The 21,483-nt window shown below is 37.1% G+C and overlaps 1 protein-coding gene and 1 long non-coding RNA gene across 2 annotated transcripts in view; both read left to right on the plus strand.

Annotated features, from left to right (window-relative positions):
• LOC122528831 (laminin subunit alpha-1) overlaps positions 1-21,483 on the plus strand; it is a 370,357-nt gene that overhangs the window by 191,870 nt on the left and 157,004 nt on the right. The window lies entirely within an intron of this gene.
• LOC122528834 lies at positions 6,903-11,045 on the plus strand. The gene is made up of 3 exons (XR_006306676.1): positions 6,903-6,915; positions 8,005-8,008; positions 10,826-11,045. It is a non-coding gene; the product is annotated as an uncharacterized LOC122528834 (long non-coding RNA).

A 21,483-nucleotide genomic window follows, 5' to 3' on the forward strand; every position in this document is an offset into this window, starting at 1 on the left:
GCGACTTGCGACCCTTGTAGGAAGAATTCCACCTGAATTGCCCCGCTCCGAACAGCTCACTTACTACTTGTTCGCTGCTTTTCTTAGCCTCGTCGTTCGCGAAAATTAATTTACCCCTAACCTCGGCTTCCTTTCCTCTCTGAAGATTGAAGAGCGTCCTGTGCTTCTCAAGAAGGTCGATGTGGATCGTGCCCGCGATAACACACAGGCTCTCCGATGATGCGATTCTATACGCGCCGATGACCGCCAGGAGAACCTGTGTCTGCACAGAACGGAACTTTCTCGAAGAAAGGCTCGTATATAGATCAGCCCATCCGAAGGCTACCGTACTCTACTATGGGAGTGAAAACTCCGCGGTAGATAGTGGATAAAGCACCGTAGCGAAGAGTTCTCATCGGCTACCGACTAATCTAGCTAACTTACCAAAAAGCTTCCCTATTTTATTCCGTAAGTGTGAGCAGTGCGCACTCACGCCCATTTGATAACCAAAGTGGACGCCTATGTATCTAAAGTGATAGCTTAAACTTTATCGAGTGTTGCCCTATTCAGATAGTAGGCGGCCTACTAGCCATGTCCGCTTTGGAAGAGCGGACGGCTTTTCTTTTCCTGTCCGGTCGCGCTGGTCCTCTTTCTACCTATTGCTGCCCTTTTTGTCATGTCGCTCTTAAGAATTATGTGTTCCTTCTTTGACACTGATAACTTTAATTTGACACCGGTGCACTAATTGTCTATTATGTTAGCTACCTGTTGGCCCCTTAATCCCAGCTCTCGCCTACTGTCTCCTTCGATGATGACGGGGAGATCATCCGCGTAGGCGGCAAAGTTATTCCCTATCGATGACTGTAGTGACCTGTGGAGGTCGTCAAACATGATGTTCCAGCAGGCGGAACCAAGGACTGATCCTTGCGGGCAACACCTTCTGGCCTGCTTGGAAACACTAAAGTTCCCTAATTCGAAGACCACGGCTAGTTACTGAAATAACTAACCATGACCTCCAATAGTAGCAAGAGTATATATAGTAGCAAGACGCGACATAGAATGAAATATTGGGAGTCGGCACTTTCGCACAGGAACAGTGGGGAGTGCTGAGTTGAGACAGGAACAATGTTTCGAAGTTGGGATTCGAACAGGCTGCTGCTGCCCACGGATATTGCGAGCGTACGGTGCCACTCGTGCCAACCTTGCCAGCGTACGGCTCCTTCAGTAACATGATGTCGAGACGCCTGCCGTACTTCCCCTGTGACTGCAACTGAACGTTGCATATTCAGTTGCATAATCCTAATTCCCGATTTCGCGATTCTGGAGAGCGGCCCTGCTGGAACAGGATGCGGTTTGTTTTTCGGAACGACCTGTGTGGGTACTTTACGCGCAGTGACGCGAGTAGGCTTTTTCGCAGCCTTTTTAGTTGCCGATGGGATCGCGGTTATACTCGCGGAGCTATTCGCGGGATTTTTCACGGCAGTCCGATTGGACCGTCGGATTACGGATTGAAATATTATCTTCTCAGCTGTCTCTTCTCTTCCCCAAAGGCTTATTACAATCTTCTCTGTTAAGTATGACATGAAAGCCACGAACCTCGAGAAACTGCACAGCTGTCGGTGCGATTGAAGAAGGGGTGCACTCGACCGCGGTTTGACACTGTTTCTGCGGAGGATTAGCAGACATGGATCGCGTGGTCGGGCAGTACCGCTCCTCGATGGCTGGCGCGGCCTTCCGTCCACTCGTAGCTGCTTTGGACCGATGAACCTTGGTTCCTCCGCTAATTGCCACGATGACATCTCTCAGTTGTGCCCCCGCCCGGAGATCCAAACAGAGAGCTATTTTACCTCCGGAATTTTTACAACTGGGAGGTGCCATCATGATACTATAAATGTTAGTGCTACCCGCACAAGAGGGTGATGAACTTGAAAATAAAATTTAATTAGTATATGCCCAATTATGCGCGAATTCGATTTCCGGGCGCTCGAAATAAAAATTATATTCGGGATCGACATTCCGGTGTCAACAGCGAAATATCCCAAGCGGTAGGGAGATATCAAGTTCCGACGGAGCTATAGACGAGAAGCAGAAAACGAAACCGAAAGACTGCATCCGAAGTAGAAACACCCGAACCTAAGATGAAAAACGGATGCTAAGGGTGAAAATCGTTATCCGGAACGATAATACTGACGACGTAGGACTGAACGCGACTACGAAAAACCGGTTCCGAATACGAAAAACCGAAGTAGAAGCGAGAATACCGAAATACAATTCGAGTGTACAACCCCGGACACGAATGCGTATATACCCGTTAACGCATGTAAATAGTTAAAGTCGGACGGATTTTTTATCATAAAGAACGGATCCGGAGTGAATATATCAATCCCAGCTTCAAAAACCGAAAACGAACAAAAACGGATGAGAAAGATCGAAACCGGACGTGAAAATTTAATTCCGGCAGTGAAAGCCCGTAGTAGACCGATTCCGAAAGCAAAATATCGAATCCGAGCGAAAAATTAACGATACCGAAATCAAAAACGCGAAACCGAAGAATAACGGCCAAAATCGGCTGCGATTACCCGAAACGGTAGCAAAGAATGGTGATTCGATAAAGAGAAACTCCATCCGAAGAGTAAAAACCTCTACCGAAGGCAGAAGAATGAAATTCGCATAGAAAACCGTAAAACCGAACCCCAGGGCTGAAAAACGATATTCAGGGGCGCTCACTCGGAGTAACTCCCCCAGCGTCAGCGCGATCCGCTCCCGACGGTCGCTGGGAGCGGAATAGTTACATACAGACAATGTAACATGTGTAGGTAATAATTTGACATAGTATTTCCTCTTAATAAATTATCTATGTAAACTTAACTGGCTCGGACGTGCGGTCTCTGCTACGTCCTACAGAAGGCCAACGCCTGTTTTCAATTCTCGAGTTCGTAGACTGTCCTCGTAGACGGTCCAACTCTTATCCCGATACCTTAGCTCGGTTTATAAACATCTGTGTTAAGACCCAGGGATAGAAGCTAGAAATGCGTCTCTTTGACGTGGCCCTACAGCCAAGGCCAACAAACACATAAATGTAATGTAAAAGGGACGCATCCCTGAGCAATACCGTTAGGCCCATAAGGTAATTACTAATATTGCTTTATGGGCCTGATTTGTCCGAAGGCTACCTATTGGTCTTAACATGAATGAAGTCAATAATATAAAAAGGGCCAACAAAAACTTCTACAAGAACCAGTAACTCCCAAACACCTATTCCCCCGACCAATCTTCCCCGCAATCATATCCCTCCTTACCTAACACCGCCAAAACTACATCAAAAACTCTCAGCCCCATAAACACTCCGCTGCCACCAGACACACGAAATAGACGACACTCCTACGCCAACGCACTAACGAGGCAAACACCTCCACAAGAACACCCAAGCACAAACACAAACTTCAACAGCCCCATAGAAAACGCCCTCGATGAAATCAAACACTCTGATTTAGACACTTTTCTAAGAATTCTAGAACTCGTATAAAAGCACTATACCAATGCATCTCTAACATCAAAAGAGTCAGGGCTACAATCCTTATTGTCAAGGAAGCTGGATACTAATCATATACTTAACCTCATGCTATGGAATGCTACAAGCATCCAAAACAAGAAACACTAATTGCAAAGATTTCTCCACAACCACAAATAGACATTGCGATCATCACCGAAACTTGACTTGGAGCCAACGACAAACTCCACTTCCCTCAATACAACGTACGAAGGAAAGACTTCCGCCCCAAGTGAACTCCGGCGAGGAGGAGTCCTGATAGCCACTTACAACATCCCGTCCGAGGACTACATCTAGATCTCTCCTGTGGAAACCCTAACAATTAAAACCAAAACCAAAACAACACCTCTCCTGGTTATTACCGCAGTATACGTTCCTCCCAGATACAGGATCGCCGCAGAATATCTAAACCAGGTTACCCATAAAAATAAACATGTAACATACATTACTGGGGGCGACTTCAACACTAAACACCAGCTCTAGAATAACTCTACCAGGAACACCAATGGAGTCGCCCTAAAAAATCACCTTCTTGCAGGCCAATATCAGATCCTTCACTCCCGCACCTATACATATAGACAACCTCAAAACGATATAAATAGACGACCTATCTTCGAATCACCTCCCAGTAATTCTAACCATTCACACCAATCAAAACCTGAAGAAAAAACGGAATACACAGACTGGAAACTATACAGAAAAATTTGCAACACATTTCCGCTAAACCAACACATCAGTAATCAAGAGGACATAGACAAACAGATTAACACGCTCCAGAAGAACATACACTACGCCGACTACAATGCCTCCCGACTCACCAAAACCACAAACAAAACAGGGTACATTGATCCACATTTGCAAATAACGAACCGCAACAGATACAGAAGAAAATACCAGAAGACAGGGTACCCGCTACACAGAAAGCTACAGAGAAACATCTTAACAACACTCATACAAAAAAGAATCAAAATCATCCGAAACAATATCTGGAAAAACCGCCTAGAAAAAATAGAGAAACCAGATCACACACTATGGCAGACGTACAAGATGACAGGACTGAAAACCCCTCCCATGCCTCTGCTAAATGAATTTGCAGATAACTCCATACACTACACGGACTTAGATAAAGCAAATGCCCTTGCCTCATACTTCGCCAATACACACAACGACAAGTCACAATCCAATCCTGCAAACAATCCGATTGACCAGTCCTCGCCACCAACAAGGGAAATACTTCCACTCTCCACAACGCATATCACGATAACCCCCCACATCATACACAAAATAATCACAAAGCTACCAAACAGCAAACCCCCGGTCCAGACAAGATCACAAACGTCGAATTAAAAAATCTTCCTAAAAAAGTCATGGTGCAAATGTATTACATCCTCAAAGCGTGTCTCTAACCATCATACTTCCCCAAAACTTGAAAGCTAGCCAAAATTCATCCGGTACCCAAACCAACCACAGAAACCATCAGCTACAGGCCCATCAGCCTATTAAACACACTAAGCAAAGTACTAGAAAAAATCATTCACCACCATCTTCTCAAGCATCTTAACAATATAATCATACCACAGCAATTCGGATTCCGTAAAAAGCACTCGTGTATTAATCAACTACAAAGAGTTACAGAGTACGCCACAATAGAACTAAACAAAAATAGCACAACTGATACTCGACCTCGAGAAAGCGTTCGACACGGTTTGGCATGAAGTCCTGCTGTAAACTACGAAAAATCAGAACTCTCACCTCAATCACCAACATCATCAAAAACTACTTACAAGACAGACAATTCTATGTATCAGTACAAGGAACCAAATCAGAAACACACACCATCAAGGCCGGAGTACCGCAGAGCTCCATACTCGGACCAACGCTTTTCTGTATATACATTAACAACATTCCCACCACCACTAACACCTAAACCGCCATATATGTGGACGATACTGTCATATACGCGTCATCATGGAACCCGACACAGGCAACGAAGTATTTATAAACCCATATCAACGCCATACTGGAATACATGAAAAATTGGAGACTAAGAATTAACTCAAAAAAGACTCGGGCCATCACTTTTTCCCGCTAGTCACAGATAAAGTGCTGATCGATGAACACTCCATACCATGGACTAATACGGCCAATTACCTAGGAATAACACTAGACAATAAACTCATATGGGCAAAAGCCATAGAAAAAGAACTATTCTCGCCTATCTAGCACTATCCAGGATATATCCTCTCATAGCCCGAAATAGCAAACTCAACAAGAAAAACGTTAAAATCTTACCTAACATGCATAAGACGAATAATTACTTATGGATATCAAGTCTGGGCCTTTACTGCTAAAGCACACATCAACAAAATAGAAATCATACAAAACAAGACATTCCTTAGAATAATTCTCAATAAACAGAAGGACAAAATCGTAGCACAGCTCCATCAATTAGTCAACATCCCCACGATCAAGCAGTATATTCAAAACTCACTATCCGGAGCCTACAACAACTATCAAAACCCCCTCATCGAGGAAACAGGCAACTATCAAGTCGAAAACATATTATTCAAGTCAAGATCAAATTACTTAAACACACAATAACCTAATGAACAACCCGAACCAAAACCTTCAGATTCAAACCGTATCAAGGAATCTGCAGGTTATTTAATACTTTTCCTGCAAGCCTAACCTCACCTCATCATGCAAACAAACCACACACATATCCACAAACTAATATCAATCTTCATGCACTCCAAGCCCAAGGTACTGCAGACAAGACATACTAACTAATTAAAAAAAAAAAAAAAAAAGGAACAGGGTCTTTCTTTCAAGTACTTTCAACCTAATCAGGTCGCAAAGTTAGTTGCTCGTGCCACCATCTTGCCAGTGCATCACACTGATGTCGACAATTCGACAGCAGTCATTTTGTACACCGCTCTTGACTCTACTAGGAATCACGTGTTGTAAGCCTTATCCTCCAGGCTTATCAGACAACAACTCGGAGCAAGATAACGTGACATTCACTCTTTTCCCACAACAATGGGTGATCCTTGAGTCCTTCGCGCCAAAAGCATAGGAACAGGATCGACAACAGTCGAGACTGCCCTTAACACCGAGACAGTATAATCATTTCGTAAGTGCGGATTCCACATTTGCACAAGAAAAAACGCTAACCAATGTAATTTCTAGACTGCAACTCGGGGAAAACAGACTAGAGTCAAATGACAATCTTGAAGAACAAGTAGCCTTTAAATCGATGCTCAGAAGATGTTTTAAATGTAACAGTTCTAACCATATAGCTAAAGACTGCAGGGCTAGATCATTTGAAGGTAACAGCTACACAGGAAATAAGGAACAACACGGAAATAAGAACCATTCTTTTAATGGTACAAAGAGAGCCACGTATCTAGAAATATGTAAAGGTGCGGAATATGCAAGAAGACAGATTATGGAGAAAAGGATTGCTATTTCAGAAGAAGAAACAACGCAGCAACAGAAAGACTCAATGAGAAAGTGTGTTTCCTTACAAATTTTATTCAATGTAACGGATGGGTCGTAGATTCGGGAGCCTCAAATCACATGGTGAACGACATCGAACGTCTAACTAATATGAAACCGACAAACTCAGAAATAGTGTTGGATGACAAACCCGGACAATATTGAATCAATGCAAACACTGAGTTAGTAACAGTCCACGTGAAAGTGGACTGTGAATAGTTAGTCATAAGAGCAAGATCCAGTAATTAGTCATGCTCCTTCCCTTTCCACTTGGAGACGATGATAACCAAAAACATATAAGGACATGCTTGGAAGAAGCAAGAAGCATTCTATTCTATTCTTTTCCTGAATAGTCCGACAATAGATCTTGTACTCGACCATGATTGCAACAAAGAATGAACCTCTCCAAAATTATAAGTATGTTAATTCTATTACCCAAAATCTAATAATAGCAACAACAAAACGATCTGTAGCAATGAAATGTGAGGCCATGTGAGACGTCGAGACCGACAAATATAAATTAAAAAATGTCTTGTTAGTTCCAGAACTCACAAAAAACTTACTCTCAGTAGATGCAGTTATCCAAAATGGAGGAGTAGTAAGGTGTACCGAAAATAAGGTGAAAGTACTTAAAAACAATGCAACGGTTATGGAAGGCTCAAGAGGAAAAGATGGATTGTATTTAACCCTACGAGTACCATGCCGGAGTCACTGGTGACTCGTCGTACCGCGTTGTTTTGAAAACGATTACGCACACAGTGAGAAGCTACATATTTGTGTGAGGCGAAAAATGACACCACCACAGCTCCGCAGAAACGTGACGCTCTATGCAACCCTGCCGAGAATTTCTAGATATCCTTGCATTCTCCCATTTTATGGCACTTTCTCTTGCCTTCTGAGACATGAGAAAAGGCTCGGTAGAAACAAAGCCAAACCTAGGAAAAAGGATCCTTGGTTGGCACCAAAATGTCACGTAGCAACGTTCAGTCAGTTTTTCATGAGAAGAGAAACAGCATCTCCCAGACTAGTGGTATCATACATGTAATATTTTTATAGTTAGTGAAATATCATCGTTGCACTGAAACACAATGTCTATCATCAAACAACGAATTTTCCTATGACGAATTTGAGAAAGATGTCCACAATGGCGAAGAAGCTTCGGATGGAGGAAGTGCATTAAACGATGCTGAGTCAGAGATTTCAGATTATGATTCTGATGAAGCAGATACGCTAGTAACCATTGAAGAGACAGTTTCAAATGATCAAAATGAATTTTCAGGACACTTCTCCTAAGAATGGCGTAAATATTCAACATCCTTCTCGTGTTCACTGACTAAAAATAGTGAACATGTGCATCCGATGGAAGAGTCTTTTCATTTATTTATTAATGAAAAACTTATGGACATCATCATCCAACACACCAATGAGAAGGCAAAGCAGAATATGCCACCAAATGAACAATGGAAACCAGTAGATCATGCAGATCTCAACGCATTCTTTGGATTTCTACTAATAATTGGTCGATTCAGAGAATCTCGTGAGAGTAAAAAAGATCTATGGAAAGTAGACGAAGAACTATCTCGGCACTTTAATGCAGCAATAATGTCGCGTAACCGTTTTACAGATATACGGTATGTTCGGTTTGATGATTCCGCCACTCGCGAAGAAAGAAAAGTAAAAGACAAGTGAGCACCGTTGAGAGAAGTAACAAACATTTTTTCACAAAATTGTAAGGATTGTTACGATGCGACAGAAGTTGGTTGTGTTGATGAACAACTGGTTACATTTCGCGGCAGATGTTCTTTCAGAATACATATGCCAAGCAAGCCCGGAAAATATGGGATAAAAATGTGGACGCTTTGCGATTCAAAAACTTATTACTGTTGTAATATGGATGTTTATCTAACGTCTATCTACAAAGATAACACGTTGTCAAACAGTTGATAAATTTTTGGAATAATTCAGGACGCTGTGTAACAACAAATAATTTCTTCACGGACATTAGTTTGGGGGAGGAATTACTGAAAAATAACATTTTTTTGGTTGACACAATGAGGAAAAATAGACGAGATTTAATAAAGTCACTAGAAATACAAAATCGCAAACAAAGAAGAAAATTACTCAGTCTAAGATACGCTATAAAAATAGCGTCAACACCGAATAACCCAACATACAACAACACTTTTGCCGGCAGATTAACGAACCATCACAACAGAAACTCAAGACTTCCGGCACCATTCCGTACAAGACTAAAAAAATATCCCAATACAACAGAAATCATCAATTCAACACCAATTATCGAATGCAACCACGGAAAAATAGCCCCATGGACATTAAAAACACCAAAAACAAACACCGACCTGGCTAAACACACAAAAAAAAAAAATGAAAAAAACAACATAGAACACAAACAGGATTTCCAGAAACTAAACAATACCTACAAGAACTACCACAAGATCTATACAGACGCTTCCAAAACTAAACACGGAGTAGGATTCGCACTTGTCACAGAAAACTTCACTAAAAAACAACGACTCTCCAAACACACATCCATCCTGACCGCTGAAGCATACGCGATACTTGAAGCACTACGGCACATCCAAGAAAACAAATATCAATCGGCGGTAATCTATACAGATTCCTTGACTTCAATAAACGCGATAACAAACACCAATAGGCATGAAGTCACACAAATGGTTCAGGAAACATACACCGAACTTACCACCATAAACAAATAATAATCACCTGGATCCCGTCACACCAAGGAATTGAAGGAAACGAAAAAGCCGACTCCTTAGCCAAAGAAGCAACAACAAACCGAACAAACGAAGCCAAACGACCAAAGCGGAAAGAGAAGAATGGAACAGAATTTGGACTACGGCAAATAGAACCAAAATACACGACGTAGCACACCATTTCTACCAAAAAATACCAAACAACAATATAAGTGGAAAAAAATGGATAGCTATGACTAGGCTTCGAATCGGACAATACTCCAAGGTCACACAATACCTCCTAAGCAAAACAGAACCACCTTTCTGCAACACCTGCAACCAACAAATCACCACCCAACACCTGCTACACGAATGCAGAAAATACCGAAATATAAGAAGTAAATACGGATTAAACGAAAACACCGCTCTAACCTACCAGAAACAACAAAAAAACGTTATCAACTACCTAAAGGAGATCCAACTACTAGATCAGTTATAAAGAGATAATTCCAACACGTCGCTAAAGACCTCGCAGTCGATGCGACTCTAAACCCCCATATAAAAAAAAATCACAAACAATACTCTTCAGAATTTTTATTCACAGAAAATTTAACTCTGGTTTGGGTTAGGTTTGGGTTTGGTTTGGATTAGGTTCCAAAGCCGCGAAAGTGTGTTATCAACATTACATTATGAGTATGATATATCCACAGCAGCCGAAAATTTTAAACCGACCATAATGAAGTATTATAATTCCACGAAAAGTGGAGTAGATGTGTTAGATAAACTAACAAGAGAGTATTCTTGCAGACGTTGCACCCACCGTTGGCTATTATTTTTACACTATATAGATATTGCCGCCTACAAGGCTTTTAATATATGGAAAACCAAATATCTGACATGGGAAAATGAAGATTTAGGACAAATCAGAAGAAAGATCTTTCTGCAACGATTAACCAAAAAACTGACCACCCAAAATGTAAATAGAAGAGCTATAGAATTTGAGAATCACAGCGCAGGACTACACAAAAATGCAATAGAAGCGACCAGAAGAAAAATTATAAGAAAACGAAAATTAGATAGTCAGAAGCGTGCTAGGTGCTGTTTCTGTATAGGAAGTAATAATAGATACTCGCCTATATGCGATTCATGCAAAAGAAATGTTTGTAATGCCCACTCAACAAAAATCCAAAAAATTATATGTAAGGAATGCAATACTTCGCAATACATATAATTTTTTTATAATTTACCAATCTATTATTTTTTTGTATACATACAGCGAAAATCCGAGCATAACTCGAAATCTATTAAATTGTATTATAGTAACGTCTAAAGCTTGTACAGTACTGGTGGGGGTCTCGAGTTTGAGCCGCTGTATGTGTAGTGAAGTATCGGTGTGAGTCAGCAGTAACTCCTGTATGGTTCTCTTTGCTACGGTACTCGGTGCAAACACTAAGTTAATAACAGTCCACATAAAAGTGGACTATGAATAGTTAGTCACAAGAGCAAGATCCAGTAGTTGGTCATCTATGCTCCTTCTCCTTCCACCTGGAAAAGATAATCAAAAACATACAAGGACATGCTTGGAAGAAGCAAGAAGCATTCTATTCTATTCTTTTCCTCAATAGTCCGACAATAGATCTTGTACTCGACCATGATTGCAACAGAATGAACCTTTCCAAAATTATAAGTATGTTAATTCCATTATCCAAAATCTAATAATAGCAACAGCAAAACGATCTGTAGCAATGAAATGTGAGGCCATGTGAGACGTCGAAACCGACAAATGTAAATTAAAAAATGTCTTGCTAGTTCCAGAACTCACAAAAAACTTACTCTCAGTAGATGCAGTTATCCAAAATGGAGGAGTAGTAAGGTGTACCGAAAATAAGGTGAAAGTACTTAAAAACAATGCAACAGTTATAGAAGACTTAAGAGGAAAATGAATTATATATAATAGATACAGTAAAATCAAGTAAAACAGGCCTCTTGGTAACAAAAGAAGATAAAAATGTAGTAAAAATAACAAAAGCTGTAATTAATACACAAAATAGAGTACAAAAAGATAGGACTCAAAAGAAATAGAAAACATACAAGCTCTAGAAAAGTTTGAAATCTTAACAACACCAGAGGAAAATAAAACATGGGTTGAGAATATATAAAACAAGAAAATTTTGAGCACAAAATGGATTTTCAAAGTAGAAGAAGATACTGAAGATCTGAAAAGGCAATTTACAGTGTTGGAGACAACTTACAGTGCTAGAGAAAATAGAATATGGCGATGTTGAAGAGCAATGTATAAAACACATGTATGCAGAATTATTAGAGAAATTGGAGAACGAACAGATTGAATCTAAAAGAAAATTGAACGAAGAAAAATAAAAATCGCAAGAGGCATTAAATGTAAGTAATCTCTCGAAAAAGAAATATTGGTAAATGAAAAGATACTTTTAGAGGAAAAGTTAAAAGAAACAGAAAAGACTTTAAAAGAACAAGAAGCAAAAGGAACAGTACACGTTAATAACGTTGCAGGGAGTTCTAAAAATTCCAGTTGTATATTTATAGAAATTATGAATGTTCCTTCACATTATCAAATTATAGAAGTCAAAGATAATATTAATCATATTGAGAATAGAGATATAAATACTGTTCGTAAGTAGCCTAGAAAAGGAAAATAAATCAACCAAATGCTCGATAGAAACACGTAAAGAAATAGATAGTTTTTTTTTTTTATTTGTTCCGTGTGTATAAGTCTAATTGTTCAGTTACAATTATTTTCACTTTTTTTAATATTATTCTTGTTTGAGATCGTGTGGATTTCGATACAGTTATCAGCAATCACTAGTTTTTTTTATGGGATTAGTTCCGTTTTATACATGTTTGGCTGTATTCCATCTGTTAGTTAGTAAGGTCTAGCGGGTGTTTCCTTTTCAGTCTTCTGGTTAATAGGGAGTAACAGTCTTTTACCAAGGGGTTTCTGTGATTTTTGATTTTTTGTTGATGTGTTCTTGCGCACTTTAGTATTTCCTCTTTAATGGTTGGTATTCCTAGGGTTTTTCTTATGTCATCGTTTCTGACATACCATTGAGCGTCTAGTATTGTACGTAGAATGATGGATTGTAGATTTTCTATCTTTTTTATGTTCGACTTGGCTGCCATGCACGAGATTTGTAGCCCGTATTGTGAGTGAATTAAATAAAATACACACTCTTAATTATGTTTAATATATATATATATATAAATTGAATAATGTACATAATAACTATCACTTACGAATTCACTTTCTCACAGATCAATATTACTTTTTAACTTAGACTCGCAATGAATACTCTCCTGCTCGCTTCTGAACAAAAACGCATCACGCAACACACTCGCAATTCTCACAACACTCATGCCTTCGCTCGACTCTCATGCATTCTCACACATACAACATAAAACCAAATCCACGTATGTCCAAATAGGTTTAATTATAATTTTGTAGATTAGTAGCTTATTTTTTACGCTTAGCTTAGAGTTTCTTGATGTTAGTCAGTACATGGATTTTCTAATTGTTTTTATTTGTTTGAAAATAGATAGTACACATAAAACTGAAACTTTTAAACGTAATCATAGTAATAATGTACATTATCAGGATAACCAATCAAAATCTAGTAGTACAAAAGCGAAAAACAAAGAAGTATGTAAAAGAATAATTAAAAAATGTAACTTCCGAAGTCGATACACACGATATAAAATCAGATAATGCTAGTTAAAATATGAAAGATACAAAAAGTGACGATTGTTCGTCACAAGGTACGAAATTGAACGAAATTGAAAGGTACGAAGAGATGAAGAAGAACACGAAAATAATGTTACATCAAAATAGACTGTTACATCAAAAATTGACACAAGAAAAAATAACAGATGCTTCCTCAAAAATTATCCGATCATACGACTGAAAATGTCAGAAGTGAAAGACATTGAAGTACTTCGTAACAAATAGAAATTTAACGAGAAACAACATTTATTTGTCAAAGTATAAAGAATATAATAGTATTATTGTATTATTTCGATTTCGGAATTTTATAAAAATTATTATTTTTTAGTTGACGTGAAATGTATTTTCGCAGTTTAATGAATTACATAAAAATCAAGAAGAATTATTATGCTGTAACTGATAAATATAATTATGTTAATACAATTTGTAATGAAGTTAACAATCAAGAACAATTTTAATATGAATGTTAAAATGAAAAATGATTTGACAGTGATATAAAGAAAATTGAAAATAATAAGTAAAATAATAATAATAAATATTTACGAATATAAATTTTATGTAATCTTTGCACATTTTACGTGTATGAATAACGTAATTTATTTATTAATTTAAGTAACTTTTACCTATGATATTATGTAGTTTTATTTGTTCCCATCATTCTGTCATAGTTTTTTTTTTTTTTTTTTTTTTTTTTTCATTTCAAATAAACTGATATTCCAAATGTACTTCCTCTATTTATTTGGATTGAATTATTTCTTAACTCGCCAAATCACATGTAAAAGCTCACTCTTAATCTAACTAAAATCACGTCGGTTCTTCGTTCATTGAAATTCTATTCAAATATGCTATAAAACTTGGTGCTCGACGATCGATACGCATGTCCTTATCGGTGACAAATAAGTACGGTCCAATAGACGGAGGATCGTTTACGATAAGTTCGCTCGCAAGTCATTCGTATTTATGCTTGAACGTGAGATAGCTAATTGATTTTGAAACAAGTCGCGATGCTAATAGTCATTGCGAATCAACGGATGATAGTAAAGTCAACGAACCACACCTATACCACGAATCCTGTTCGCGTTAATGAAGAAGTTCTCGAAGATACAGATACGTACACATGCATACACGCGCCTCATAACGATTAGTTTCGAATACGTTCGATTGCGTGCTTGGTCCGTTAACTTTAGTACCAGCGTTGGATATCTCTTTCTGATATTGATTTCTCTTCGTTGATATTGAAGCAAATGTTAATGGTATTTGATTATAATTGATATGTTCGATCGATTTGAAATGATTGGGACTCGTGGACAAACAGGTTCGCATCGATCGATAGTCGATTAAAAAGAAGAATATCTATTTTAAGTATCTAAGTTTCTATTTAGTACAGAGTTTTTATTTTCCGTATTTCCTGTTTAATAACTATTTTCCTTTTTTCTTCTTCTGCTTTTCGTTCTATAAGTATTTTCTGTCCAATAAGTATTTCTCTGTTCTAATACCTCGTAACTGTCATTGTGGAATGTATTATCGTATTTACGCGTGAAGTTTACACACACGTCGAGAATTCTTTGTCCCAAATTGCAACATTGTCTCAATATTTTTTAAGTATATTTAATCCTCCGCATACTGTGCTGGAGTCATTTTTGACCCAGTGTTGGGAGCCACTCGAATGCAATTACGTTACACATTAGGGGTGTACGGATAACCCGATGATTTCGGGTACCTGATTATTTCGGTTAGTCCGTCTATTTCGGATCGAGTTGGAAAAAATTCAAATGGGATATGATAGGGATTGTATTGCGTTATCGGAATCAATTGTTCATAATATTTAATATACATATATATTTTTCATTTCTCCAAATGTAATAATATTTACTCTAAATGATAATGTAAAAAAGATAATTGCTCAACATTTTGTGATATTAATTTTGCGAGTTGATATTATTATATTTCCGGATAAGGAAAATAGTCTTTCACTTGTAGTTGGAATAAATATTATTACATTTGAGGAAAAATATATATATATATATTTATTAAACATTATGAATAATTGACTTCGATAACGCAATATAATCCCTATCCTATCCAGAGTTAGGCATATTTTATTCGAACGAATAATGAATAAAATAGTGTCAAATTTATTCGTTGCTTACGAATAACGATTTTATTCGAAGAAAAATTATTCGAACACACAGTTGGGCATTATTCGAATAAAATTTTACTCAAAATATTTACTGAAATAATGTAAAGAAAAAGAGTCAGGAGTACATTTTTTTTTTTTCAATTTTGGTTTATTTAATAAATTTGCTTTGCTTTTAATATTTAATAAAGCGGAATCTACTTCAACCAACCATCATTTACAAATAAATGATAACGTAAAAATTCTTGTACTACAATTTTTTACAGATAATAGAAATGATTACATATCTTTGAATGAATATCCCATAATTAAAAATATATTTTTGATTATTTTATAACACTCTTTCGCCATCTTCTGCTCCAGTAGAGCGTTTGTTTTCATTTGCAATAATAACAAACTCGCCTAATGCAAATAGATTAACTAACAAAATGTTCGAACAAAAAATTGTACTAAAAACAAATTTATTGAATAAACCAAAATTGTAAAAAAAGGACTCCTGATTCTTTTTCTTCACATTATTTCAATAAATATTTCGAATAAAATGTTATTCGAAGAATTTATTCGAAATCTTATTCGAATAATGCAATCTGTCTATTTCGGATCGAGTTGGAAAAAGTTCAAATAGGATATGATAGGGATTATATTGCGTTATCGAAATCAATTATTCATAATATTTAATATACATATATTTTTTTTTCTTCAAATTTAATAATATTTACTCTAAACGATAATGTAAAAAAGATAATTGTTCAACATTTTGTGATATTAATTTCGCTCGAGTTGGTATTATTATATTTCCGGATAAAGAAAATAGTCTTTCACTCGTAGTTTGAATGGGAGGCAGAGCGAAAAATTTTTTTGCAGCTGAAGACAATAGTGGAAATCTGACTGTATTGCATTTCCACCAATTAATGTCTATATTTCTATCACTAAAACCATCAGCGAAATACATACAGTGACTCTTATTAATATTCGGATATCATGCTATTCAAAATATTGTTGTGGGCTTCGATTGTTTATAATAGTAAGTTTTCTTTTTAATAATATATTAGAACATTCATTATAGTTTATAGTAACATAAATTTTATTTATTTATTGCACATACTTTTCTTAATATCAAACAATAAACTGAATATAGTGTGGCATAAATATTCGGACATTTGAAGAACTATAATATTCAAACCTGAAAATTATTAACATAAACAATAATTAATATTTTGTTGGGTAGCCCTTAACTTCAATTACATATCGCAGACGTCTAGGCATATTTCCAGTAATTTTCTTTAAGTAATTCAGCGAAATATTGTTCCGTTCTTCGATTAATCGTTGTATTAACTCGTCTTTCGATTTATTGACGTATGACAATTAGTTATTTTTCACCGAGAAAAAGGAAAAACTTATCGAGAAATCGGTCATCTTTTAAAATTAAGTAAAAGAGTGAGTACTACCGTGGCTGATATTGTACGGAGATACAATAATGAAGACCGAATTGAATCAATTCCTCAGAAATGTCGGCCACGAAAATTTAACGACCGAGACAAACGCATTATTCTAAGAAAAATAAAAGTGAATCCTAGTTTAAGTGCTCCTAAGTTAATTTCACAAGTATATTTATTAATGCGAAATACATTAGATAATATTGGGAGACAGTTTTGGATATGTTTCCCTTGAACTTTTTCCAACTCGAAATCATCGGGCTACCCAAAATCTTCGGGTTACCCGCCCGACTTTGTGTGAGTCCGACCCGAACCCGAAATTTTCGGATACCCGCATACTAATACACAGTGATTGGAGCTGCTTGTGTTAAAAAGTGCCAAAGTGCCGAAGTGACGAAGACTGAAGACAAAAAAGACCAGTTTCTGGTAACGCTCTGAGGAAGAAAGACGTGCAAATCGAAACAATTTTTTATTTCAAAGTTTATTTTTTGTTTCGGTGTTTTTATTATTGTTTTAGTATTGTAGCATTGTATTTTAGTATTTAATAGTTTGTACTATTTTCGTTTCCAGTATTTAGTATTTTATACTGTTTTTGTATTTACTATTTAGATTTTAGTTTTTAGCACTGCTTTATTATTATTTTTGTTCTTTTTATTACTTTTTTCCATTGTTTCTATTCGTTGATGCAATGTCTTCATTGCCAACGAGCAATTTTTCTTTGTCTTTTTTCGCTCAATTTGCATAAGACGTTCCTGAATGAACAATCATCAGACAACGGAAGTGCATCAAATAGTGCCGAAATGCAAGAAGACAGTACATCAGAAACTGTGGATAATGTAGTTTCAGAGAACCAGGAATCTGGACGTAATTGGCAACGTATTGGACCTAGCAAGGATACAGCGTCAATGTTCGCTGACAACAAAAAGTGAACATATTCAAACGATAGATGAATCTTTCCATTTGTTCATTGATAATGAAGTCATAAATAAAAGCAAATAGGATTGTATAAAAATGTTGACGAGGAGGAACATCGTAAAAAAAAAAAAAAAAACAAAAGTAGCAGGGCAAAAGCAAGCTCGGTGTTGCTTCTGCGTAGGTAATAACAATAAATACGCAACTATTCGCGATAACTGTAATTGGCATGTTGTATCGACACAACACCGGTAAATTTTATGTAATTCCTGCAATAATACATAATTACCACCACACGCCCGAAAAGAACCGCACTCCCATTCTATAATAGAATTTCCCAATATGAACACGATCTCAACACCAAAGTCATCTTGGCAACCCCAAGAAATATATCCAGTTTTTCGTCGTGGACTGTCCCTGTAATCACAACCGACACTGATTTACGCAAACATGACAAAAAACAAACCAACCCTAACACATTCAAATCCCTGTTCTCGGAGAGCTATCCCAGAGATACCAAAACCATACACATATCTGTACAGATGACTCAAAAACCCAAAATGACACCGGCTACTCGATCGTCTTCGAACATTCAACCGCAAAAGTCAAGCTCCACCAAGACACGGCCATCCTGACTGATGAACTTAACGCATTAAAACATGCCCTCGAAACCACATCTAAATACCACAATAGAAAAATTCGCCATCTCCAGTGACTGCACAAATGCTATCGCCTTAATTCTAAACCAATGGACAAACAATACAACCATCCACGAAATGCCAAAGCGCCTACATCGAATCATTAAAAAGCAATAACAGTAATATGGGTCTCAATTACAGTAATATGGGTCCCATCCCACACAGGAATTGAAATGAACGAAAGAGCGGACAAAGCTGCTAAGGAAGCAACAAATTCGACAATCCTCTACCACACACAAACCTATCACTCGATTCTCTATTTGACTAGGTTTTTTCAAGAAATTGCGCCGCCTACTCCTTGCGTTCGTAAGTGCTTTTTCCGAGAGTGGGGCTGCATTGATTTTCCTAATTTATGGCAGTGTAGCAGGGTTAGGTTTCCATGTGTTTTTCAAACGTAGGTCTGAGTGGGCCCTTGGAAACCTAGAGTTTCCTACGACGCTTCGCGGAAATGCTATTGTGGCCGAATTACTAAAAACTTCGAATGCAGATGTCTGGTCTTTATGCACTGTAAGAAATAAACTTGGCCTTCACAATTCAATAGCATAGGTGACACGTGAGTCGTAAATTCTCCTAACTGCATTTCTGAGAAAACGATTTTCTCCGACATCTGCTAGCCGCTAATATAAATAAAATAAAATAAAAAACTAATAAAAAAGCTAATAAAAATAAATAATGTGTACGTGTATAAGCGTCGTCAAATTTACTATACAACTTTGTGAAAACATTTAATCATTGTCTCCTTTTCCTTTTCTAATATATTACTATTTTATTTACCGGTATTATAGCGGATTCATACCGAAACACATCTACCAATTTAACATCGTTATACCGGTATTCGCAATATTTCGGTTTCATCAAACCGGTATCGAATAGCAACCTAAAAATACCGGTATTTTTCCGGTATCCGTAATACCGATTCGGTCTCTGAATATACTACCCACTCTAAAAAGACGTGACCAAGTTATAATATCTAGAATAATCATACAAAAATAACACACAAACATACTCACCAATGATGACCAACCACTCTGAGAACGGTGCAAGACGATCCTAACAATAGACCATCTCATACTACTATGCAAAGTATATCTACTGCAACGAAAACAACTCAGAGTCAAGCCCACCTTAAAAAACAACCTAATGGTTGGACAGTGGATCATCATCAAGCCTGCTACAATATTTGAAACACACTAAGATCTACAACAACATATAAAAAATCCTTCCTTCTGATGTCGCTAATAACCTACAAAGTTGATGCGACATTAAATAACTGATTAAAAAAAAAAAAAAAAAAAAAAATACGTAAATGTATAAATATAACTTTATTATTCATGTGATTATTATTTCTTCCTAGATGCTCCTACATGTTCCTATATGAGTCGGGTGTCTGTCACTGTGTTAAGCTATGTGTCCACTAGAAAGTAAACTGTCGCTAATTGCTCTCGAAAATCTATTTCTCGCAAATGGATGATACTGTTTCTGAAAGTTACTGTCCGAGAATCGACGTGTCGCGACCTATGTGCTCGCAAATGAACACACTATTATACTGCTCTCAGAATTCGAAACGATTTCGAAATCCTGAGAGTACTCTCGTGCGAGCAGAATAATGAATAATAAAAATAGTGTGGTCAAAAAGTGAAATTATTGAACTAATTTAATTTTAATTTAAATTATTATATAATAATTTAAATATTATATATAGATATTATATAGTATTGTAGGATTCTCGGACGATCCCCTAATTTGTAGGAATCTCGGCTTGAAATCCCAATTTGTAGGAATTTTATATAAAAAATAGTTGTTTATTTAAAGTTAAATAAAGAAAATTTGTTTGATAATGATTATAAAGTGGCGTTTTGCTTAATTATTAAACTCGCTATGATATGAGACTCGCGACTCTCAATTCACTCTCTTTTCTCTCTCGCGCAATCCTCAACTCACTGTCTCCTCTCATTCTGCTGGCTCCCCTCTCTCTGCTCTCTCGACACTCATTCTGTTCTCTTTGGCTTCTCGATACTCACTCTGTTCTTTATCTGCCCAAAGATTCGTTATTCATCCATACATACACACAAACGCATCCATGCCGTAGTATCTTAAACGCTAGGCCTGACCATAAGGACTCGCCATAAGTCCTCCAAGTCCCAGGCCTTAAATTCTCTACAGTTTATGGTAGACCACTTGGGACATCTAGTTGCAATTGTTGGGCCCTTTCCCAGAATTTGCCCATCCCCCAATATAATTGTTATATAATAATTTAAATATTATATAATAATTTAAATTATTGAGCTCTTCCTGTTTATATTGATTTTTCCTTTTTCTTAAAATATTATGGGCAACTATGAGGGCACATATTTTTTGCACCTCCATGATAGCGATGTCACTGTTCACATTCATGTTTCGAATTAAACTACACCACAGCGAGTAGGACCAGAGACAACGAACTCTCAAATGAACACAGTTTTGAGAGTTTTGTTGTATAATAAATTCTCGGAGAGTATTTCTTTCCGAGAGTCTTTCTCGGAAAGTGAAAATTCTCAAAGCTGCTCTCAAATGGACGCAACGTTTGAGAGTACTCTCGAGAGTAACTCTGAAATGGACAAGGGTCTTTAGTACAATATCGGTGTACAGTATACAGAATATTATTGTAGTATATCGGTTATATAATTAATCTGTAATAGTTATAATTTTAGTTATGTTTAAATATAACATGGTCTGTTCGTTGATCATAGAAACACAATAAAACATGAATGTAATATAACATGGTCTGTTCGTTGATCATAGAAACACAAAATATGAATGCAAAAA

The sequence above is a fragment of the Frieseomelitta varia genome, unplaced genomic scaffold (genome assembly GCF_011392965.1).
Source record: "Frieseomelitta varia isolate USP_RPSP 00005682 unplaced genomic scaffold, Fvar_1.2 scaffold_264, whole genome shotgun sequence".
NCBI classification, from domain to species: Eukaryota; Metazoa; Arthropoda; class Insecta; order Hymenoptera; family Apidae; genus Frieseomelitta; species Frieseomelitta varia.